Source organism: Ochotona curzoniae, unplaced genomic scaffold (genome assembly GCF_017591425.1).
Source record: "Ochotona curzoniae isolate NIBS_2020 unplaced genomic scaffold, NIBS_Ocur_1.0 scaffold_3890, whole genome shotgun sequence".
NCBI lineage: Eukaryota > Metazoa > Chordata > Mammalia > Lagomorpha > Ochotonidae > Ochotona > Ochotona curzoniae.
The window spans coordinates 24,003,092-24,028,779 of record NW_024467115.1 but is presented as its reverse complement, the minus strand read 5'-3'; the positions used below and the strand labels follow the sequence as shown (position 1 = coordinate 24,028,779).

General features: G+C 43.7%; 1 protein-coding gene and 1 non-coding gene across 5 annotated transcripts in view; both read right to left on the bottom strand.

Moving 5' to 3' along the window:
- STX11 (syntaxin 11) overlaps positions 1-25,688 on the bottom strand; it is a 47,123-nt gene that overhangs the window by 11,775 nt on the left and 9,660 nt on the right. Inside the window, exon 1 of one of the 4 annotated variants that reach the window (XM_040965618.1) lies at positions 24,907-25,109. The exons of 2 other annotated variants lie outside the window; for them this stretch is intronic. The gene's annotated coding sequence lies outside the window, so the exon portion shown is untranslated. Of the gene's footprint in view, positions 1-24,906; positions 25,110-25,688 lie in introns of those variants that run through there. One more of the 4 variants, XM_040965615.1, reaches the window with a different exon arrangement.
- On the bottom strand, positions 14,433-14,557 carry LOC121146340. Its single transcript, XR_005882203.1, has one exon. It is a non-coding gene; the product is annotated as a small nucleolar RNA ACA64 (small nucleolar RNA).

Here is a 25,688-nt window from a genome sequence, read left to right as displayed (position 1 = left end):
AAATTCTTTCATACTTTTCTCGTCCAGTGTCTTAATTTTAAAGACAAGAAAAGATGTGCCAGCCTGGTGGCCTATCAGACTAAACCTCTGTCTGAAGTGCTGGCATCCCCTTTGGGCATTGTTTTGAGTCCCAGATGCTTCATCTCTGATCCAGCTCCCTGCGTGTGGCCTGGGGAAGCAGCAGAGGACAGCTCAAGTCTTCATGCCCCTACACCCATGTTGGACAACCTAAAGAAGCTCTTGGCTACTGGCTTTGGATCGGCACAGCTCTGGCCATTGCAGCTATTAAGTGAACCAATGGATGGAAGATCTCTCTCTCTGTGTCTCTCCTTCTCTCTGTAAATCTGCTTTTTAAATAAAGTAAATAAAATGAATAAATGAAAGTAAATATCCAAAAAAGAAAAGAAAAGCTCATTGTATTAAAGTAACCTACAATCAGAAATGGAAAGAAAGTTATTAGTAGGTCCTGGCAGAGGGGTCCTGTCGCTTAGCTGGTCAAAGCACCTGTCTAATAGATCCTGGCGTGGTGGCTTAGTGGCTAAAGTCCTGGCCTTGCATGTGTCAGGATCCCATATAGGTACCAGTTCATATCCCGGCTGCTCCGCTTCCCATCCTGCTAGCTGCTTGTGGCCTGGGAAAGCAGCAAAGGACGGCTCAAAGCCTTGGGACCCTGCACCTAAAGTGGGAGACCCAGAAGAAGCTCCTGGCTCTTGGATTTCTGTTGGCTCAGCTCTGGCAGTTGTGGCTACTTGTAGAGTGAACCAGCAGACGGAAGCTCTTTCTCTGTCTCTCCTCTCTGTAAAAAGTTCTGATAAAGTTTCTGATAAAAATAAATCTTTTTAAAAAAGAAATTTATTAGTATGGAGGGGAAAACTCTTACAGAGTAGACACTCTGATTTGTAGCAATAATAATTTAATCCAGAGTATGGCATATTTAAGGGTACTTCAAAACTTTATGGAAAATTGAAATAAAAAGTTTATCTTGACACAATTTTTTTTTCAGATCTATGTCTGTAAGAGACCTTTACAATTTTTTTAGAAAATATGCATCATGAAAAAATTATGCATAGATATCTCAATTATTACCCTAAAATAGTTTTATTTTTAAATTCCATTTTCTTTGACCTTTCTGAAATACTCTTATACTGAGACTTTAATAAATGATGCTTATCAAAATTTCCATTTTATCATCAGGTAGTATCTGAACTATGAAGCACTGAATTGTTAAATTACCTCATAATGTGGCAGTCATCAATTTATATCCTATTTTCTTTTTAAAAAAATTTTTTTTTAAAGATTTATTATTACTATTTTTTTATTGGAAAGGCAGATATACAGAGAGGAGAGACAGAGAGGAAGATCTTCCGTCCAATGATTCACTCCCCAAGTGAGCGCAATGGCTGATACTATCGATCCAAAGCCAGGAGCCTCTACCAGGTCTCCCACGCGGGTGCAGGGTCCCAAAGCTTTGGGCCGTCCTCGACTGCTTTCTCGGGCCACAGGCAGGGAGCTGGAAGGGAAGCGGGGCTGCTGCGATAGAACCGGCGCCCATATGGGATCCTGGGCATGCAAAGTGAGGACCTTAACCACTGCGCCACCGCGCTGGGCCCAACATCCTATTTTCTTAATGTGGCTTCCTAAGTTCCCATTTTTTCTTCCCTGTGTATGTGCATACTTTCTGTGAGGAGCTGCAAAGCAAAGATTAGTAGACACTCTTCATAGCATCTCTGACCAAGGTACAGACTATTAGTTCCTTGCATTCGAGTGGGACTGTGAGAGTGGCATTGGCTTTGCCCCAGAACCATTGGTAAATGTGAAGCAATCAGAGACTGACAGCATTGTCCAAAAGGGTATGCTACTGGGAACCTTAATCTAACTCTGAAGAAGGTTGGGCCAGCTACGGGAGGACGAGAGGCAGCCATGCCAACAATACAGGCTAGGCCAGCCCCCAGCTAACTCACCGCATGGCTGAGTATGAGTGAACTGAGAGAGTCCAGCAAAAGGCCAGCCAAGCAACACTATGGTGAGAAAGAACACATCATGTTGGGTGTGGTTTTTATTTTTATTAGCCACTAACAGGGTTAGCAGTTTCACTTACCATGAAAACTAATGCAGACATGCGTACTTGAGGTAGCATACTACCCTAACAAACATCTTAAACTGTCTGATGGGAAGCAATAAGGTAGATAAACGTTGTGGAGGTGACAAGCCAGCTATTACAGGAGGCTGCAATAATGGTGAGGAAGCTGCTAGGGCAGCCAGGGGAAAGGCAACCCACATCATGGCGCGGTAACGAGATGGCTGGTGGAAGTGTGTGATTGAAAGGCACGGAATAAATTTTGGCTGTAGCTGCAAGGATATCCAGACAGACCCTGGACGTGTTAATTGAGTGTTTCCAGTTACATATTAGCTTTTGCAACAGGGAGATGACTTAAAAAATGAATTGTCCTATTCATAACCTTGATTCAGAGAAAGCAGAGAGCAGCCAGAATTCACAAGATTGCATGGGATGGGGAACAAAATACATGTTAACCTCTCCGTCCCTTCAGCAAGAGGAAAATCCTCAAAAATCCCACTCACTTTGCATAAAAAAATTTAATAAAATTTGCTAGATGCTTTCTTAACTAGACAAAATAGGATCCAAGATCCTCAGGGATGCTGTGTCTTAGCAGACTGACACCCAGCCCCATGGTCTAACTTGCAAGAGACTATCGCTGTGGGCTTTAGGACATGAGCGTAATTGGATTCATAGCAAATGCACAAACTGTTTTAAGAGAATTTCATGGACAAGCACAAAAGCTTAGCTTACATAAAACAGGGAGGTCTTTAAGGAAGGGGCCTCTGGCTCTTCAACTTTCTATAAGCAGTGACTGGATCAAGGCAGTCACTTAGAAACAAAAGTAAACCATGAATTACAGGAAGGGTACTTCACAGGCAAAAGGCAAGACCAGTAAAGAACTATAAACCAGCAACCACTTTCAAGGAGCAGAACTGGGACCTAATCAAGCATCTTTGCCTGGCCCAAGTATAGGAGGAGTGAGCATGTAGGCCCAGTGCGATGGCTCAATTGGTTAATTCTCCACCTCCAAGCACCGGGATCCCATATGGGTGCCAATTCGTGTCCCAGCTGCTCCACTTCCCATCCGACTACACGGGAAAGCAGAAGAGGATGACCCAAAACTTTGGGACCCTGTGCCCATGTAAGAGACCTGGAAGAAACTCTTGGCTCCTGGCTTTGGATCAACTCAGTTCCAGCTGTTGTGGCCACTTGGGGAGTGAAGTAGTGTATAGGAGATCTTTCTCTCTATCTATCCTTCTCTCTATAAATCTGTCTTTCCAATGAAAATAAATAAATCCCTTTAAAAAGAAGGACCTAAAACTGACATGAATTATGGAGAAATTATAATTTGGGGAGATAAATTCTTATGCTTGTAAAGAACATGAAACACAAACATCAGGCACATATACCAAATACCTGCCCCAATGATGCCTGTTATCAAGGCATTGATTGACTTTTAAGGTCTTGATTTTAATTCAGTATACATTTAGGAGATTCTGTGCCTATGATATGCACAGGTTAACAGAAAAAACATACGCACTTAAAAGCACGTGTTTCCTCAGCAGTCAGAGGACAGTCCTTCCTTTCCTTCTGAGTACTGTGGTCATAATCATGGTCGGGAGGAAAAAACTAGATGCTATTAAAAGACGGTATCACAGAGCAGTAGCCTGCAGCAACAGGCCCTGCAAAAGCTGTTTGAAAGTGCAGTGTGCGAAACAGGAGCTTTTGGGCTGCGGGGTCAGGACAGCACAGAGCTACCTGGCAGTTTCAACTTTGGCTGAGAATAAGACATATTGAGAACTTGAAGAGCCAGTTTCGAAAGGGAGGAAGAAGATTGGAAGTGTGTCACCAGTCTGCTGTTCAGTTCACCAAAACAAAGCGTGGTGAGTAAGCACAATGTGACTTCCATGGTGCACGTCTCCATGGCTGCAGCCCAAGCGGCCTTCCATCACCAAAGTCTGCACCAGAGACGTTTCTGGCCACCTTACCAAAGAGAACAGAGATTCAGAGGGAGTGAGCAAAGTTCTTATGGGCTGTCAGCACCTGACCAGCCTTGTTAAGCCTTCAGAATTTTAATACTTCCAGAGCTCTGGGATCTCCTGAGAATTCTTCAAGAAAGAAGGGAGGAGAGTAAAGGCCCCACCTGGGGAGACTTACTCATTCAGCAGTATCTGAGTTCAATTCCAGACTCCGGCTCCTGACCCCCACTTTCCGTTGACACAGGTCCCACAAGGCAGTGGCAGTGGTTCAAGTCCCTTGTTCTGGCCACACGTATGGAAGGTCTGGACTGGGCTCCTGGCTCCTGGCTTCAGCCACAGTTGGCATCAGGGGAGTAAAGCAGCTGACAAGCGCTCTTTCTCTTTCTGCCTTTTCAATTAAAGCCAACATGTCAATCTCAAGAGTTAACCCCAATTTCTCACACCTCAGGGACTGAAAAAATCTTGAGGTGCATAAGGTAATTTGGAGTCTGATATATCCAAACCTTGACTTTTACAGTTAGTGGTTCTAGATTTTCTTCTGTGATTACATTAGCAATTTAAACTCAATAAGCATCCATTGGCCATCGCCCAGCTGAGTGTGTCATAAAGGTTAGGCTTACCCCTCTCCTCACTGTCAGTGAGATTTCATGGTTAGTCGGGGGAGATCGCCACAGTTAGTGGTGGGAGACTGCCACAGTTAGTGGTTTTCCTGTCAGGTAAGAAACAGGCTGGGGAAGGGCCTTGCTTTTCATTGAATGGATAGATGCCCTAAAAGTACCATTTCCCAACAGAGAGCAACAGTTACTCCTACTGATGCTGGCATCATTTGGAGAAAAAAGTGCTCTAGAAGAAGGGTGACAAGGCAGGTATCAGAGGAATGTGACCATTTCCAAGTCTACCTTGCAAAGCAGAGCCATACGTTTAGTATTTCTAAGTGGCTGACTTTCCCATGTGTAAGATAGTCACATGGCAAGGTTGCTTTGGAATCATCCTATATTTGAGCACCACTGTCAGTACCTATTGCTATGTGTCAAATCTACTTTAAAAGTTATTAAGTGTGGGCCTGGCACGGTGGCCTAGTGGCTAAATTCCTCGCCTTGAACATGCCGGGATTCCATATGAACACCGGTTCTAATCCTGGCAGCTCCACTTTCCATCCAGCTCCCTGCTTGTGGCCTGGGAAAGCAGGCCCATAGCTTTGGGACCCGTACCCGAGTGACAGACCTGGAGGAAGTTCTTGGCTCCTGGCTTCAGATTGGCGCAGCACCGGCCATTGCACCCACTTGGGGAGTGAATCATTCAACGGAAGATCTTCCTCTCTGTCTCTCCTCCTCTCTGTATATCTGCCTTTCCAATAAAAATAAATAAGTCTTTTTAAAAAGTTATTAAGTGCTTCTTGCTGAGTTCCGTGTGATGGGTGTGGAAGACAGGAAGGTGTGAAGAGTATTGTTCCATTGCAGGCAGGACCGCAAGGAACTTCCCGCTGTGGCAGATGTCTCTACAACCACCTCCGAATGCAGCTCCGCCTCCCTTTGCATGGACACCAGACAACCCCGCTGAGATTTCTGTAATTTATTTAGGCATTGTCTGCTACTATCAATGTGAGCTTGGAAGTTGATGCTGCTGATACTGTTTTAGCCAAAGGACCTTTTATTATTGCTGTCTCTGCCTCCATTGGCCATATGCTAATCAAGGGTGTTCTGTCCCTGGTGTAGTGGGAATCTATTCTTTCCCTCTTTCTTTGATCTTTGGGTCCTTCCTTCTGTGATGCATTTCCTCCCTTAACTGATTCAAGACCAAGCTGTAGCATGAGGATTGTAGCAGGAATGTGTTACTGATTGATATGCACCATCTATTGAGAACTTCCTAACCACGGTGCCAGGATGGATAACATCCTGCTTTAAGGTGAAACAAATGGCAGAATTATCCTTAGAAACAGCCGCTTGACATAAAAAGTCTGCGCCAGAATTTGACTGGTTCTGTATAAATAAAGCAGACAGCTTTCTTGCATTGCCCACAATGATCATGGAATCCCAGTGGTCCGTCTCTCTCTCTCTTTGCGCCTCATCCACGCACCCTTCTTGAGTTCTGAACTCAGCTGGAGCTGGATTCCGGCAGCTTCCCAATATTGAACTTACATTATTATTATTAATTTAAATTTGCTTTCAGTAGACACCAAATCTAGAATGGTGACTTTGGATCCTTACCCAGCTGGTAGACCTGCCCTCCCTGGGGATAAAGGAAAGCAGAGTGAGCATAGCTCCCACTCCAGTCAGCAACCACGAGGGGAACCATTCCATTCTCGCCAATGCACTGTGTTGCTGAGCTAGGGTATACAGTAGGCAAGGTGTGTAGAGCACATTTTCCACTTAATACCTAAGAATTCCACCATTTTCCATTAAAGATAGCCATCTTACCAAGATATGACCTCCTTATAAGTCCTGGAGCATGTGCATCTTTTTTTTTAACCATTCATATTCTTTCACCAAGATGTTTATTTTAGATGCTGACAGTACTACTGTTTTGGAGTTTAAGTATAAAGCAGATCATGCATTCTGAAATGGTCTTATAACACTCACTAATTATTTTATCATCAGTTTCTGTATTACTTCCATACCTTTAAAAATGAGATTCATTTATTTTTTATTGGAAAGGCTGAGTTACAGACAGAGAGATCTTCCATCCACTGGCTCACTCCCCAAATGAGCACAGCAGCCAGAGTTGGGCTGGAATGAAGCCAGCATCCAGGAGCCAGGAGCTTTTTCAGATCTACATTGGTACAGGGGCCCAAGAACTTAGTCCAGCCTGCACTGCCTTCCCAGACCGTAAGCATATATCTGAATTGGAAGTGGAATAGCCAGGACTAAAACTGGCGCTCATATGGGATGCTGACCTCCCAGGTATAAGTTTAGCCTGCTATGTCACCACGCCAGCCCCTATAACTTGTTCTATAAATCTAGTTGAAAAAACTGTTAATGAGTTTTTGAGGACTATTCATAAAACAGACGATTTGACTTACATACTTACCCCTATCTTTTGGGAAACATGTGTCTGCCTAGGCTACACAGGCAGGGATTTTCATAGGTTTAGTTAATGAACATTTTACCAAGTATCTACTTTGCACCAGGCTGGGCAAAGGACACCTGATTTCAGTCCTTTTAAAATATCTTCCACCTTCTTGCTGGGCTGTATATCCGGTTAGTGAGCACAGAAACAAGGACTGGGGGAAGACCAGGCTAGATAAGGCAGCAAAACTTATCAGCATATGTGTGGGCCAGGTCTGGGGGCAGCGTGGAGTGACCTAAGGCACATTCCTATGGTTGTGTCTGATAGCAAAATGGGATGTGGGCTGGGCCAGGATAGGCTGCAGTAGAGGCTGGCATGTGCAAAAAGCAAAGCTGGGTATGGATCTGGTAGGAATTATTGGGGATCACAGACCACAGCACCTGTTAGTAGGTGTGAAGACCAGGTCTGTGATAAGTTCAGCTGGGCTAAGCCAGGCTACAGCAGCCATCAGTACATGTGAGCCATGGAGCTGGTGTAGACCAGCATCTACATCCACCAGTATGTACTCTGGCTGATGCAAGTGACAGACCAAACCTGACCCTGTAATGGCTGACGCACACAAGTCAAATCTGAGGTCACCCCAGAAGAGGTTTCTTGGGGGATTCCCCAACTAGACTGCTGGACTCAGACCCTGGCCACAGGAAAAAAAATCACAGGATGTGTGGTTTGACCTTGGTGTGCATATATCCAGGCTGGGATTCCTCAGTTTCTGATGCCTGTGCATTGGTCTGCATGTCCAGATGCATAAGAGAGACATGACAGCTAGCTCACCTAGGCCAGCAGGAGATGTTAAATGCCTCACCAGATGATGGAAAGCAGAACAAGTTGGATTGTTCCCCTGGACGAGCTTTACAGCATGTCCCAGGGTCTGTGAATGCACTAGGGCAGACTTTGTCAACTAATAGACCTTGGAGAGATTTTCTCAACTCTGGAGCAATGAAATCAACAACTTCTCAAAGCTATCAAAACCACTCACATAACATGCACAACACTCTTCCTCAAATCAGAGACTCTAAGGTGTCATCCAGGGACCATCCCCCTCCCTAGCAGACACAGCAGGAAGAAAAAAAACAAACCTGAAACATTTATCCTACCCATCACCCACCTTCCTCTACACCCGACCCTCCACACTCTAATCAGAGGCCCACATGGGTGAGCATTCCTCTCAGCTACATAAACCATATTGAAAAAAAATTTTTAAATCTTTCTAGGTATGAAAATCAAGCAATAAAAGCTGACAAAAAGAACTTTTTTTTTAAGAAGAAGAGTGTTGGAAATATGAAATAAGACTGATAAACTATTAAAAGAAAAATCTGAAACTAAACATGACCCAAATGTCAAATTCCAGGTAGAGGCTTACAACACATTTAATGACAACTGTGAAAGTCACGGAGTAAAAGCATCTTCAGTTCTCTGTGTCTTGACAATAAATTTCCTAATTTCAGTAATTGGTGTTAACTGTGATGCAGAGATAGGAGCTTGGTGCTGAAATGAAGCTGTGTCAAGTATGCCTGCCTGGGACCTCCCGCTCTGAGATGAGACTGACATGACCAGTCTCCAGTGTTACTTACATACAATGCCTGATGCCTTAGAAACTCATTCTGAAATCAAAGGCAAGTATCTTCTCAGACCTAACTTATATTTTTAGGTATGTGGGTGAATATGCACACTCTCCAGGAAGAATAAAAGGAAAATGTGTAAATGACAGTTACATGTTTTGGCCACTGCTTTTAGCCTGGCCTCTTCCAAAAGAAACCCCACTCTGTCTTGCTCTTTTTTGGAGGTACCCTTGAACTAGAGATAGCCTTTACTCTTCCCCATTCCCCACCGCCATTCAAACTTGCCCATGGCACCATCCCAATCCGATTCTTTCCCTCTATGTTTTAAAACAGTAAACAGGCATTTTGATTAATACACCCACATTTACATACCGAAAGCTTAACATACTTTTCCACCCAGAAAATGTACTTGTAGTTTTAAGAATGCCTTCTATGTTCTTGGTAATATGGTAACTTGAAAAACCTTTGTTCCTTTACAAAACTCACCGAAGGAATTTTTAGAAGGCCTAAGAAGATCCTTTTGTGGGAAGCAAGCAAGCAAGGAGAGAAGGAAGGGAAGAGGCAGAAAGGAAGGAGGGAAAAGAAGGCAATCATAAGAGAATAAAGAAGAAAAGCCTAGAGCTCTAGTCGATTACATTTGAGTTTCAAGTAATACAAATTCCAGAGAACCTCCTATGAGTTTTTGGAGAAGGAGACAGAAGGAAACAAACAGAGACCGACAAAGCACAAATAGAGAGGAGGGAGAGAGATGTCAGATGCAACACATTAGGAGTCAGAAGCCATTGAACTTACACATGATAACACTGGAAAGGAAAAAAAAAATAGCAGAATGACACCTTTAAACTCATTTTATTTGAAAAGCAGAGAGACAAAGAGAAGGAGAGAAGCAGGCAGAGAGAAGTATTACATTCATTGGTTTACCTTTCAAATGCCTACAGCAGCTGAGGCATGGCCAGGTCAAGGTCAGAAGCCCCAAATTCAAGTGTCTCACATAAGTTGCAGGGTTCAAAGAACTTTAGCCACCACCTTATGCCTCCCAGGGTTGTATTAGCAGGAATCTGGATCAGAAATGGGGTGGGAGCTCAAACTTGGGCACTTAATGTCAGTTTCCCTTTAAGTGATGCCTTAATCATTGCACCAGACAATTTCAGTTTTCTAGGAAAATGTCTTTCCAATGTAAATGTAAAAGTGTAGACAAAGGGAGATAAATAAAGATTGAGAAACAGAGCAATTATATATAAAATACTGGTACCTGGAAAAGTAGTTATCAAAAAGAAGAGAGCAAATAACTTTAGCAATCAGGCTGATGTTGGCTAGCTAAAATCTGATTTTTCTTATAACAGATTTCATAATATTCTTTATAATAGATGAATGAATTAAAAATGCAAAATTCATGATGGAAATAGCAATAGAAAACAAAGCTGAGTATGTGTTAGTACTTAGAGTCAAAGATGACATTTATGATATTTGAGAAAGTACAAAGAAAAAAGTAGCCAAGTTTGCATAAAATTTGACAAAAAAGAATATTATTAGTACTAAGAATTAAAGAAATAAATAGAAAGAAAATGTTGGGGGCTGGCATGATGGTTCAGTTGGATAATCCTGCACCTGCAAGTATTAGCATCCCAATGGGTATTGGTTCATGTCCTGGCTGCTCCATCTCCCATCCAGCTTCCTGTTTGTGACCTGGGAAAGCAGCAGAAGATGGTCCAAAGCCATGGAACCCTGCACCCGTATGGGAGACCTGGAAGAAGCTCCTGGCTCCAGGTTCCTGGCTTTGGATTGGCTCAGCCCCAGCAGTTGTGGCTATTTGGGGAGTCAACCAGTAGAAAATCTTTCACTCTGTCTTTCTTTCTGTCTTTCCAGTAAAAGTAAATAAATCTTTTAAGAGAGAGAGAGAATATTTATAGCAAAACAGGCATAATATAGGTAATCACTATTGTGTGAAGAAAAAATATTCCAACTGATAAGAAAATGATCTGACAATAAGATACAGGGCAAAATATAATGAAAGATGATTCATGATTGACAACATATTCTCAATAAAAATATGAAATAATATTCATTGCCTGCTATTTGACAAGCAAATGCACTTTAAAATGACTTTATGAAGTAAATACCTTCATTTTTAGTATTTCTTTCTAGCCATAGTAACTAAAGCAAAGGTAAATCTATTCTGATATTTTCTCTCATTTTTGGCCAAGAAACTCAGTCTAAAATTTTAAAATCCATGCAATTTAAAGTTCATTTTATTCTTAAACTTTTGAAGACCTCTCATACACATAAATTTCAAAATCCTTGCACAAAAATGATTTTTCAATTCCATTTTTTTTCACCACTTTGTGGCTATTTCAAGTATCCCAATTCAATGCTCACAGTAAAAACAAGAAAACAAATTACAACACAAATGAAGCTGGGCTTGAAATGCAGCAAAGCTTTGTCAAAGCATGAATAGTAAGATGGAATGATCCATGGGCTAGGCAGTCATCACAGGGCACCATGTATCCAGTCACTTGAAGTTACATAACGTACACTTCTATTTTCACTTGTGTTATGGTTTTAGTTCTATTTATTGGTGTCCATGTTGTCAGGACGCTACATGGTGTGCATGTGTTTCAGTTGGCTGGAATAATCCATTTCTGCCTGTTAAGCTATACCATTCCCTGGTGACATAATCCTTCCTTCCTTGTGGTCAAATAGGTGATCTTCTTAGTGATCAATGGAGACATTCAGAGACTAAGCATTCACATATTAGCACGCGGTACTTTGCTTGGTGAATTCAGGTTAAACCAAAGATTTTCACTAGAAAATGTATCTGGTCACTTTCTCAACTCAAGGATTTTGTATTAACTCAAATATTGAACTTTAATGTGGATTACTTACTTACTATAATAAATGTAAGTAAGGTACCATGGAATAGCATCAAGGGTGCAAAGATATAAAGAACCAAGAATAAAGAAAATGTGCTACACACAACAATGGAATACTGTTCAGCCTTAAAATGGGAAGTTGTTCATTTGTGACCTTCTGGTTGACCTAAGAAACACTGTGTTACATGAAGCAGGCAGATTCAGTAAGACAAACACTGCCTGACCTCACTCACGCACAGTATCCAATAAAGTAGAAGTGCATACAGGAACTGTGTGTGGGGAGTTTGTTCAAAGAGTGAAAAATGTCATACACAGGAAGAAAGTTCTGAGATCTACTATAATGACTATAGGCAATTATATATATATATCATTACATTGTAATTATATGTATGCATACAATGTAATTATATGTATATTTCAAAATAACCAAGTTTCAAATAGCTTCTAAAAATTAAAGGTAAGGGAGGGACATGTTAACTAGCTTGATTTAATCACATTGTACTGTCTATCTACATTAAAACATTGTATTACACAAATGCATGCAATTATGAAGTGTCAATAAAAAATCTTAAAAATAGATTTAAAAAATTAAAATTCCTAAAAATAAAAATAAGTCAAGAAGTTACAGTTTACAGTGTGCAGGAAGAATTAAGCAGGAACAAAAGTAAGCAAAGAGCAAGAACTGGCCAGAAAAGAAGACGAAGGAAACTACAAATTGTGTCCTACCAAGGGTGGAGACAATAGATTGCACCAGCAGTGCTATAACCTCTCTGCACCCAGTCACAACCCTGAACTGTGAAGACAGGAGGCCAGACCATGTGCTGCAAGGAAAACCAAAGGCAAAACTGCAAAGCACCTGTCAGGCCGAAAACATCATACTCTAAGTTAATTGTTAAAACAATCAACCTCGTGATCTACAGAATCTTGAATTAATTTTCTTCCACCCTATGTTGCATAGTAAAATTTGAACAAACTAACTTCTAGCAATAGCACATTGAATGCGACACATAGAAACTTCCTCCTCTTCTTTGCTTTGTTACTCAATAAACTCAAAAGTCATTTTCTTGTTCTCTTTGGCAACATTGCACCTGCATATCATGTACACACACACACACAAACACCCAGAGTAATGGTCAGTATTAAACTCAGTAGACCAATAGACCTTCCTGTGTTAAAAACAAAGTTCTCTGTATTATGAGCAAATGGAAGCTCATAAATTATATTTTGATATAATTACCTTACTTTAAGGTAAGTTCCTAGTTCTGTGATTTCTTTTTTTTAAAATATATATATATATATTTTAATTACATTGTATTATGTGACACAGTTCTATATAGGGACTGGGATTCCCCCCACCCTTCTCCCAACCCTCCCCCCATGGTGGGCTCCTCCCCCCCAGCCCCCTCCCCCTTGTGCAACCACAGTTCAGGTTTAGTTGAGATTCCTTCATTGCAAGCATACACCAAGCATAGAGTCCAGCATCTCATTGTCCGGTCAAGTTCAGCGGCTTCTTGGGGAGACCCTCCCCTGTCCAAAGGCAGAGCCAACAGAGTAGAATCCCGGTCAATTAAAAGCCCCAACATAACATCAGCAACAATATATAACGTTAAGGGATAAGTTGACAAAATTGGATGCATGGTCTTAACAATTTCCTGTGACTATTTCAATGACATTTCAACAATTGAGGTGCGAAACAGTTTTAGGAAGGGTGTGCAGAGAAATCTTCCATACCTTGGTGAGGAGTACTTAATCCCTGTGTCCTACCTAGTAAGGCGTGTGTGAGTCCATGCTGACCAAGCCTTCCTTGTTGTTCTCTGCCTAACCATTCCAATTTGTGAGTGTGTGTGTGTGTGTGTGTGTGTGTGTGTGTGTGTGTGTGTGTTGGGGGGGGGGGCTCTGGATCGTCTCTCATGGTCATTGCGGAGAGGGTGGGGACCCGAAGTTGGAGCTAAGAACCAGAGATAGCTCCTCTCCCAAGTCCTGAAGGGAGTTTACTGTTCTGTTTCTGAAGAATGCTCAGGTTTCCTGGTTGTTGTTGCGATGGCCTTGGATCCTATGATGAAGGATTCAGCTTCTTCCATCCGTGTGGTAGGTCCAAAGGCGGGGGCGTGGGGGGGGGAGGATGTCCTCTGAGTTCTCGCCTCCGAAGGCATTCCAGTCCCCCATGGTCTCTTTGGCAGTTGGGATGTGGTCCTTGGCGCCCGTACTGATAGCCCTTGGTGGGGATCCGGGAGACTCCAGGTTTGGGATACAAGCCTCCTCCTGTCCACCTGCTCCACTCTGGGGTCCCCCACTGCTCTGTGCACATGACCTCCTGTTAATAGGTTGTCAGGGTCGCTCTTGATTCCCCCTATATATCTTTGTAGTTTTACTATTGTCTAATGTTGTCTTGAATTTATTGTCTACAAGTTACCTGTTATGTGCCTGAGAGGTTACACTACACAGCTTCCTCACACGTTCACAGGAGATGGAAGGTTTCTTTGCTCTCCCACCCAATTTCTGAGTAGTAAAAGGTTTTGAAAATATATTTGGTTATACAATTTTAAAAACACATGGGTTGAGATCATATTAGGTAGAGGTCCATCGGGGGAGATTTACATCCTTGGGAATCTTTAGGGTTCATTCATGTACGCAAAGCCCTGAGGGTTCATCATGGAGCTTTCTAAGCAGCAATCATAGAAACCAAATCCCAGAGCTCCCTGGTCGGGCGGCCAGCAGACAGAGCCTACCGCCAATGGCACACTGGCCGCCCGATACCAGCTCCAGACGTGCGCATGGTAGCAGCCGTGTGCAATCCAGGCAGGAGACGCAACTTGTCCTGGGATCTTCCAGCCCCCATGCGGAGGCTGGAAGACTCTTTTGTTTTCTTTTTACACCTGCTTGTCATTTCCTGTTTTGCGTCTGTCGGGGCCTGGGTCTCACCTTTCCACACAGGCAGTGGGAGATGAGCTGAGGCTCCTGGCGGCTCTAGGCGCTGAATCTCACCCATGGCTATGGCCAAAACCAGAGCGATTTTCAACCAGCGCCAGAAGTTCTGTGATTTCATACTTTATAGTACTTCCTCTTTCTAATATCATATTCTGTTGCTAATTATTTTATAGCATAATATTTTGTTCATTATCTTCTCTGCTTTCCCATAAGCACCATCGACTCAGAGCTGTACCTGTTGTGTGGGCAATACCCTCAAAGCATTCAGTGCATTCAATAAATGTTTGTTGAATAAATATGCTCACCAGAATGGGAGTGTGTGTGTGTGTCTCTGTGTGTGTGTGTGTGTGTGTTTCAGTCTCTCTTACGAAAAGAGAAAGGAGATAACCCTTGCCTTTACGTGCCGGCAGTGAGAATCACACAAGTAAATAAATGTTAGCAGCATGCTTTGAGAGCTGACTGGAAGATGGGGGAGGGAAAGGGAGGACTTCCTGGAGAAGATGGTGTCTGAACCAGTGCTAAATAGCTGACCAGCAAATGGATGAATAAGACGAGGGGAAAGAGAACCTAGCTAAGGACAACCCGAGAAAAGACATAAAGCTCAGAAGGCGTAGGAACCACAGCAACTGGTGTTTTGGGAATAAATAAAACAAATCAAAAGGTCCTAGGCATGTATCAGATTATCCTGTAGGTGACAAATTTCCTGCAGCAATCTAACTGAAAATCAGTAAGCAGGGGTAGATGCTGTGATGCAGCAACTTAAGGCTATCTGGGACACGTGCACGTATTTCAGTCTCTCCTCCACTTCTGACCCAGCTTCCTGATAATACATTACCTTGGGAGCAGTAGTCAATAATCCACATACTTGGGCCCCTGCCATTCACATGGGACACCGAGATGGAGTTCCTGGCTCCTGGCTGCAGCCTGTCCTGGGCCTGACTGTTGAGGGCATTTGGGAGTGAACCAGTGGATGGTTCCACTTCTGTGTCTTTCCCACTTCTCGGTCACCCTGACTTTCAAATAAGTAATAACTAAGTTTTTTTTTTTTAAAAAACATCAATAATGTTGGATGTCCTTCTCCCTTTCAGGAAAAAAAAATTTATCTATTACAATAAATCAAATATTTATGAATATTTTACTTCCAGCCAAATTTGTTATTTTCATTCTATTAGACAGTCAGAACATTTTACAACAGCACTTCAAAGCTTCATTTGGCATAAGGGCTTCTGGAACCTTCATATTCAGTTAGAAACTGTGCTGGTTCCCATAATCTCACTGTATTCCCTTCATCTACAATTATTTGAGGAATTTTGAGTCTCTCACTCTGCTCTCTAAGAGAGTTCAAGGCCAAGCCAGAGGTGCCGCTGTGCTTCTCTCTCTCTCTCCCTCTGTCTCTCTAGCGATCCTGGACAGAAGCCAGTTGAGGAATGTGGGCTAGGCCCTCTTGACTACATCAGGAATTTAAGTGGAAAACAAGAGGTAACTCTCACTGTATCTAACTTACTGGGCTCCTCTGTGATCCTACAGCTCCCCTGGCTTCTTAATAACTCAATAAAATTGCTAACAGGTTTGGTCACCAGTAAACACATAATGGTTTGGGCAATGGTTTTCAAATTGCACTGTATTTCAGAATCACCTGAAGAAAACTTGTTGAGACTATCAATCCCTGGGCTTGCTTCCAGATTTTGTTTCAGTAGATCTAAAAGGTGGGACTGGACTTGGATTTCTTTCTCTTTATGTTTTGAGGTGTCCTATATAATTCCAATGCTTACTGTCTACAAGCTTCACACTGATATTCACTTGTTGGGGAGGCATGGGGGAGGGAGATGTGGAAGGGAGGGTGGAAGAGTGGGAGGATTGGGGAAGAGAGTGAAAGAGAAGTCATGACCACATGCCACATTACCACATTTTGGTCAACAGCTGTCCACATATCCAACAGCAGTCCTGCAAGATTAAAATAGAGCTGAAAACTTTGTGTTACCTAGTGAGCACATTACTGATGGAGTGGCAAAAGGAAATGAAACTGTAGAGGAAGAAAAAGAACTCCCAAGAGAATCCACAGTGAAGTATTTAGTAGGAGCTTTTGCAAGTTCCTTAAAAGATGTGAACACATGGGCTGGAGTTGTGGTGCAGTATCCCATTTCCAACGACTTTGCTTCAGATGCAGCTCTCTTTCACTGAGCATGGGAAGGTAGTATACGAGGGCTGACATGTTTCGGTACCTGCCACTATGGGGGAGACCTGAATGGAATTCTTGGCCGCTGATTTCAGCCTGGCCCAGTCCTGGTTGTGCCTGCCATTTGGGGAAAGAATCAGCAGATGGAAGACTTTCCTTTTTCCCCATCACTCTTCTTTTCAAATGATAAAATTTGTATTTGAAAAAGAGGGGGGGAGCTGCAAATATGGAGCGTAATACTGAAATTCTGCATTAATGGAGAAGAAAGTTCATGGTGTATTGCAGATTTACAAGCAAATAAATGATGGGACAGAGAAGCCCACTCCATAGATACATGTCTGAAAAACAAAGACATCTCCTCAACAAGTGCCTCAAGGTCCCTCAGGAGGTGACATGGGAGATGCCAACTTCATGTTTGGTATTGCCCCAAAGGCCTTCCAGAGGGACAGGCCTTGGACGTGGAGGAAAGGAATGATGAGCCCGAGCATGTGTGGGGCTAGGCTAATGTGTGCTTGTGCCTGAGTTAGCAACACAAGGTTTAAAAAGTAAAATATGTAAATAAGCAACACTAACTATAGAAAAATCTCCAAAATAAGGAAATAAAGAAGATATGTTTGTACAGCTGCACAATGTTGAAGTGTTTACAGGAGTCAAAAAATTTTTTAAGAAGCTGAACATTTATAAAGTAAAAGTTGCAGCAAACTAAGGTTCATTTATCATGGAAGAAAGAACATTCTTTTAATACATGTTGTAGAATCTAAATGTGCAGTGTGCCTCAAGACTGCAGGGGAGCACAGCAATGTCCTGGGCCTTCACACTGCTCCAACAGCTCATCTTGGACTCACCCAGGGCAAAATCTAGTCCTGCAAGCCCCACTCATGGTGAGTGCCCTGTGCAGACTATCTTCTTGTATCATTGATACCATCTCTTCTTAAAACTTCCAAAATAGTATTTTATTTACGTATTTATTTTATTTGAAAAGCAGAGGGCAAAGAAGACAGAAATCCAGTGCTGAAGCTGCAATCCAGAAACTCAGTCCAGGTCTCTCATACAGGTGGCAGAGATGAACCCATCTGAGCCATTAAGGGCTGCTTCCCAGGGTATGATTAAGCAGGAAACTAGCTTAGGAGCAGAAGAGCCCAACTGGTTAATCCTCCACCTCCAAGTGCTGACATACCATCTGGGTACCAACTCCTGTCCCAGCTGCTGCACCTCCCATCCAGCTCCCTGCTTATGGTCTGGGAAAGCAGTCGAGGATGGCCCAAAGCTTTGGGATCCTGTACCCACATGGAAGAACCAGAAGAAGCTCCTGGTTCCTGGCTTCAGATAGGCTCAGCTCCAGCTTTGCAGCCATTTGAGGAGTGAACCAGATAGAAGACCTTTCTCTCTGTCCCTCCTCTCTGTAAATCTGCCTTTCCAATAAAAAGAAATAAATCATTATTTTAAAAAGAAGAATTAGGAGCATATCTGGATTTTAACACTAAGCACTCTGGTTTGGGACACAAGTGTCCCTATGCCAAACAATCACCCCTAAAATATTTTAAAATGTATAGATTTATTTGCTTTATATAGAGAGATAGAGATGGAGATGAGGTAGAGATAGGGAGAGAAAGAGAAAGTGGAGGGAAGGAGTGAAGGAGAGGCAGAGATTCTATTCCCATCTTCTGGTCAGCTCTTAGATGCCCATAACAAGTTGGGCTGGGTTTTCACTATGCCAGTTCTACAGCGAGGTCTTTGGAGACCCACAAATTTAATTGTTGTGCTACAATTGTCTATTGTATTGAATACAGAAAATGTGTTGCAGTTTGAAGTTTAAGAATCACAGACTATACTGGATGGCCTATTACAGATAATGACATCCAGACTGGGGTGAAATATATCTTATGTTCACACAAGGATGATGTCATCTGATAGCACATTTTTTGAAATTTATGCCATCATCAGCTGATGCATGACCATATCACAGAACTGTTTAGCATCTTCCATTGCTAAAGCTTCAGGTTACAGCAAAGACTTCATGTATTCTACCTTAGTGCTGGGTCTGGACAGCTGTGGATGCCAAAACTCAGCCATCTTTATTCAGCACCTTTACTGTACTCACCATGGCCTCTCTCCCCTAACTATCTAGGAGAAAGGCTACTTTGTCTTCCTGCTGCCTGCACAAAGATTCTAAATCCTTACAGGCCTTGGACAAAACATCAGCTTTCTGGGACTCGTTCGGCAGGGCAACAGGCTGTGCCAAACAAATAAAGGTAAGGCTGTTGCAGAGGAGACATGAAACTTGGCAGAGAAACATGATGGAGGACATATGATCCAGATCCTTCAGGAACTACAGCCCATCTTCTTGCAGTAGCTGGCAAGTGTGGCTGCTATAGGCTCCCAGCTTCAGGAATCCCATGACTAAATGAAGCTACTTAGCCCAAAGACACACCCTCTGCCAGGGACAGCCACACTCAATCACTGTGCGGGGGACATAAATGCCCAGCCCCTTGTCTGAGGGTGACAATATAAGCCAGAATGACCAGCCACCTTCAAAACCATTTGTTGCTGAGGCCGCTGGTGCCCATTCACCTAATCCAATTTTCTCACTGGGCAACCCCGCTTCCCTCTCTCTCAAGTTATTGTCCTTAGCACACTTGCCAATCGGCATCCTTAGCACACACCTCAGTCACACGGTCCGTTTCTCAGGACGTTGGCCTGAGACTGTCAGCTCACTGCTGTCTGTCAAGTGCTGTTGGTGTAATGCAGCAAGGACTGTGCACCTCACATCTGGAATAACATAGGGTGGTCACTTCAACTTCTGTTTTTTTCCTCCACTGTAGCGTGTGAATACAGGCAACAAAAATACTCATAGTATCTGTACCCTGCCAAGCTGCTGTGAGAATGAAAAGAGATCTATGTCCAAGAGTACTTTATGCATAATAAAGAAACTGCATAATATTGTCAGATAAACATTATTATATATTGCAATACAGTAATTACAGAAGAGGGAAAGCAGTAGTGGGAAATATAACATAAAATTCTGCTGACACACTATAGCCTACTTTATCTCAAAGCAAAAGACTTGTATCATTCATCAACCCAATGAACTACAGAATAGCAGATCTGACAGAAAGCCATGAGAAGGGTTGTGCATTGCTATAGGGCTAGATGAAACTGAAACAGAAGATAGACCAACACTTGCTCACTCTCATTTTCTATATGAAGATAGCAACAGAGCAATTTCTGCTATTCTGAAAATCTGAAATTTACACTATCAACCAAATGGTATGTAAGGAGTAATGGAATGTCACTTAACATTTTTGAACAAGGAAACAAGTAAAAGAGTTGGGTATACATGATGGGAATAAGAAAGTTCATACTTTCTGGATTGTCTCAGCACTGTATCCACTGAAAGGATATGAAGTTTTAAAACCTCATGTAAAAATTGGCTCAGGGAGGATAACTGAGAATTACCAATTCCCAAACTACGAATTATATGGAAAGTTACTATATTATTGATCCTTGCAAAGAACCTGGACAAGGTTCACAAATCATGTCTGGTAACGGTAGACCTGAGAGTGGCCCACAACTAAGTTACTATGACACATGGTTTCACTATCATCAAAGCTCCCAGAACAGTTGGGGCTGAGCCTCAGAGAAGGCTTAAGAAAGCTTCCAACTCAGCAGGGCTCTGTTCTCACAAAAACCACGCAAGAATTGAGGGGGTAAGACAAACTCACACAAAGTACCAACCGAACTCTTCCCCTGTGCTCTGAACACTAAATGAATAATGATTACAGACGAGTATATAAGAGTTAAAATTAATTAAGCAACTAAAATAACCATCGTGAGTTCCTAGTAAGTCTGAAGAAATGCAAAATGAAAATTGAATTCATGCTTAGAGAAAACATTTCATGAATTCAAGTTTTAGAATCTGAATATCTTAAAACTACAGTCAATGAATTCACTGATTCATAGTGGACACAGCATTGGCTCAGTGGTTATAATCTTTCAATGGCCCATAATAGAGGTCTTTGCAGATAAGATCATCCAACTTTACCAGTAAAACACAAATCAGTGTGTTAATCCAGGTCAGGAGAGGCTGACTAACCCAATGAGAACAGCGAAGAGTTGAGCTCAGATTTTTAGGGAGAGGGCAATATGGGGTTTCAGTCAAAATAGTTTTATCAGAACCAAAGGAATTCGCCTAAATTTCCAAAGAGAAAAAAGGATCTGACCCCAATTGACTCCCCAAGCTAAAATCAAGAGGACAACTAGAGTGGGGTCAATCTCACTTACTAAAGTCCTGGACATTACAGGCAGGAAGGGCAGTTAAGGCATGTGCATCAGGGTAAAAATACAACAAACAGGTCCCCAAAGGCAGATGGTTAATCAGGAGTGTGAGTCCTGGAGTTTTTGTGTCCATGCTTGCTTCTGTCAGCTATTCCCTCACCATTTGACCCTGTTCTGTAGATTAATTAGCACCCCCACCCCACTTGCTGGTCTGTCTCAGTTCTTACGCTCCCCTGTGGGAGATTTTAGCAACAAGACACTGAACATGGGGTTTACTGGTTAATCTTCCACCTCTAAGTGCCAACATCCCGTGTGGGTGCTGGACAGTATCCTACCTGCTCCTGCCTCCCATGCAGTTCCCTGCTTGTGGCTTGGGGAAACACTGGAGGATGGCCAAATTCCTTGGGACCCTGCACCCAAATGGGAGACCCAGAAGAAGCTCCTGACTACTGGTTTCAGACTGGCTCAGTTCCAGCTGTTGTGGCTATTTGGGGAGTCAACCAGTGGAGCGAGGATATTTCTGTGTCTCCTTCTCTCTATAAATCAGCCTTTCCATTAAAAATAATTTTTTAGATACCTGTTTAAGAACACAAAGAACGGGACTTTCAGTGCTTGGGAAAGGTGATAACCGGGAGAGCTCTGTGGAACCACCTGTTCAAGGGCTGAGAATCTTCAGACACCACAAGTCTCCAGCAAAACGTTCTAATTCCCAGGAGAAAATGTCAGACTATTCCAAGTTCATTCCTAGATCACATATTTCTCAAAGTGAAGGAAGGGTAAGGAGCCCCCTCGTCACTGTAGGAGGGTGCATCTAATGTGTTGTGGGCTATTCCTACGTGAGGATGATATGCCAGGATTAGGAGAAATTTCCTTTGTGCTGGCAACAATCTAAAAGCATCTAAGCAGATTTCAATTCCCAACAGTGACCTAGGAGAATGGATTTACTGAGACGCACACAGCCATACTCCGTTAGAAAAGACTGTCTTGAACTGTAGTAGTCTCCCCTGGCCAAAGGGGTTGCATTAAAAAATGGGATACGTGAAATTGAGCATAGGACTAAACTCTATGAGCTGTTTTTTCCTTGTATAGGTGCTCCTCAACTTACAACAGGGTTACCACCTGATAAACTCACAGAAAGTTCAAACCGGGCGGAAAATGCTTTTAACACACCCAACCTACCAAGCATCCCAGCTTAGCAATACACACACTGCCAAGCTTTCAATTATTTCACCTGTGATGGGGTGGCTTCCTAGGATCTGACTCACCACTGTCTCCCAGCATGAGGAGACAGGAGCACACCACCTGCCACAGCCTGGGAAAATTCCAAATTCCAAATTCCAAATTTTAAATATGGTTTCTACTGGATCCCTGTGTGTCAGACCCATGGCAAAATCAAAATATCCCAAGTTGAGCCATTGCAATTTGTTGATCATCTCTATAGACACATTTATAACAACGTTTAATTTTTATGTTAGGTACAATAAAAGGTTAACAATAACAATAAGCAGTAAAATAGAACAATTATAGTAATATACTGCATTAAAAGTTATGTAAATGTTGTCTTTCTCAAAATATCTGATTATTTCTGAAATTTTCCATTTAGTACTTTTGGATTTTCATTGACCCTGAGTATCTATGACCACAGAAAAAAATGTGGATTCAGGTGTGTTTTGGGGGGGCACCATTATATAAAAGCACTCAGGGACTGGTACTATGGCATAGCAGTTTGAGCCATTGCCTGCAGTACCATCAGAATCCCATATGGGCTCTGGTGGCCGCTTCACTTCCCATCCAGCTTCCTGCTAAAGCACCTGGGAGAGCAATAGGAGATGGTTCAAGTACCTGGGCCCTGCCATCCATGTAGGAGACCCTGATGAAGTTCTAGGTTCCTGGCTTCTGCCCAGCCTAACACCAGTCATTACAGCCATTTGGGGAGCAAGCCAGGGGATGGAAGCTCTGTGTGTGCACCTGTGTGTAAACATGTGTGCATGTGTGTGTGGTGTGTGGATCCTGTCTCTGTAACTTTGCCTTTCAAATCATAATAAAAGAAATCTTAAACACCATTCCAAAATTTGTTTCAATAAAATGTTAAAAAGTGATCATCCATTAATCAGTCACTCCGTTTTTCCAAAGATACATAAACTAAAAGTGCCTGCCATCATCAGGTAATAATAGGCTGAGTTTATTTTCATATGACTATTAAATAATAGGAAATATGGTTAATTCAAACATCTTAAACATTATACCTTTCTAGTATATATATTGAACCCCTTATCAAATGAAGAAGAAGCTTTCTAAAAACCAATTGGATGGCTAAACCTAAAATCTTCCTTGTTCCCCCAGCAATGATCCAGTTTGTTCCAGGTCACAGATGTGTGTTAACATCGCTCCTGTTGGGACAGAAGCCTTCTCCTGGCATAGATTTATCAGGACCCCCATCTCATATGGGTTTTCCAGTGTATTTGCCGGCTTTGCATGCCTCATTAAAGACCCTGTGTTACCATGGGAGTGCACACAGAGCTCCGAGAAGAGCTGGTGCAGGAAAGGAGCCTGGTAGCTCTGGTTAAGGCTGACTGTTTCTCTTCCCCCAGGTGTTGGATTCCTAAGTGCAGCTCCCCGCATCTGCAGACGCACTGGCATCTGTCAGCTTAACCATTTTAATTCCCCAGCTCCAACTGACAACAACCTCCAATTATTTTTTTTCCTCACGGTTTTAGCATAAGCTCTCTGATATATTCTTCTCTCGGAGTGGCTTATAAACCCTATGTCAAATGACACAGGAGCTTTTCTGCAAGGCAGTGCAAATAGAAAACAGTTATTGAATATGGAAATAAATTTACTCCTGGGAGTAAGCATTTAGCCTAGCAGTTCAGACGCCTGAGCCCCACATCCCGTACCCGGGGTTCTAGCCCAGCAGTGCTGCCCATACAGACAGCAGCAGGGAGTCCCTCCCTGTATTCACGTGCGGGAAACCCTGGATGCAGTTCTCAGGCTCTAGACCTACCGCAGCCACTGTGGACGTCTGGGGAGTGAACCAGCAGATGGAAGTGCCGTCTCCCTCTCTCCCTATTTCCCTCCCGTCCTCTCCCTCTGATATAAAGACAAAATAATTTAAGCACGTGCTTTCGATGGCTATGTAAGAGCACCCCAGTCACCCCGGCTGGTTTGTCACACCATGGGGCACTCTGGCAAACTGAAAACTGGAATTTTTACTCGTGACACCACCTGCTCCGGTTTGGCTGAGCACGCATTTCCCATCTGTAGTTTTTAAAATACAAACGGAGCAAACCTCACGTTTCAAAAGTGAGCTAACAATGTCTCACAATTAACAGAGCAGCCCAGTGAGTCATTTTTGGAAACCTGTGTGGAAATAACAACTCCTCCCTCTGCTGAGAAACGAGAGCTTCCACCAGAGCGTGCGCACTGCCGGAAGAAGCGCGGTTCTCCGGGCGCAGCGAGCCAGAGACTTCGCTCCTGGGACGCTTCTGCCTCCGTTCTTCTACGACAACTCTTGTGGGCTTGCAAGGAACTGCTTTGTAGCGCTATCACTTGGTCCTTATTTCCTGGCTCCTGAGCCACACTGTCAAGTTCAAGCCGAGAAGTCCGCATTCTGGTGTTTTTGAGACAATGCACCCCACCAAGAAGTGAGCAGTTTTATCTGACTAAAGCCAATTAGCCTCCAGTTAACAAAAGAAGAATGGGTGGATCTTGATGAAGGCAAACAGCAGGTGTCTCAGAAATCATTTCTACTGAATCCTCAGTTCCTCCCCCTCGAAAAAAACGAAATAAGGTACAAGCTGTTGTATCCTACACGAGAAGCTCACTGCCTTGTCTCTAAGTTGCTTGAAGCAAAGGGCGGACCTGGGCTTGATCCGAAATCCCCAGCCTAGCGTCGCGTCCCCGAGTGAGCCTCCCCGCCCACCAGTCCAGGTCCCGCACCTCCAGCTCTCCCCGTTGGGGACAGAAAAGGGGACCCAAGGAGGAAGAAACGAACCCGAACCTGGAGCGAGTGTGCCAACCGAGAAGCTGTTTTCTTATCCGAGCACCTGCTCCGCGCTGAGCGCGGACGCTGGGACAGCCTGTTGCGCGCCTTCCGGACCCTCAGCTCACGGCGACTCCCGCAGCCACCGCGGCCTGCCTCCACCACGGCAGCATCTGGGCGCCTCTGGCTCGGCCCCAGCCGCTTCCGAGGCGACCACAGCTGGGGACGAGGCCCCGCCCCAGGACGATGGCGCAGGGGCGCGGCGGTCCCCAGCAGCCCCGCCCGCGGCCGGTGCGCTCCGGGCTGCCCGGAACTCGGGGCTCTGGCGCGCCTGCGGTGCACCCCAGGCGCTCCTGCGGGGTTTGGGGCAGTTTGTCTCCCGAGGCCACACGCCTGTCCCCGCTGCCCCTCCTCTCTCTGGGCACACAAGGCAAGGCGCTGTGCCGGGTGGGAAGTGCTGGACTTTCCCGGGGAAATCCCGCTGCCCTGATGACATTTGCTCTCCGGTGCTTTTCCCTGGTGAGGACGTTTGAAACGAATTATGAGCGTGGGTGTGGCCACCAGAGGCCAACGCAGACCACCGGGTTGCGGGTGACATGGAGTCCGGGTGTCAACTTTCCAGAATTCACACTGGCCAGTCCCCTCCTACTGCACCCAGGCTAGCTGGGCTCATTCATTCCTTGAATGCCACGGACAACTTGCCAGGGCCCTAGGGACTTGGTGGGAATAGGTGGGCAGAACACAGCGCATTGGTATTGTGAGAGATGGTAGGAATTATTTTGGAAGTTAAGGAA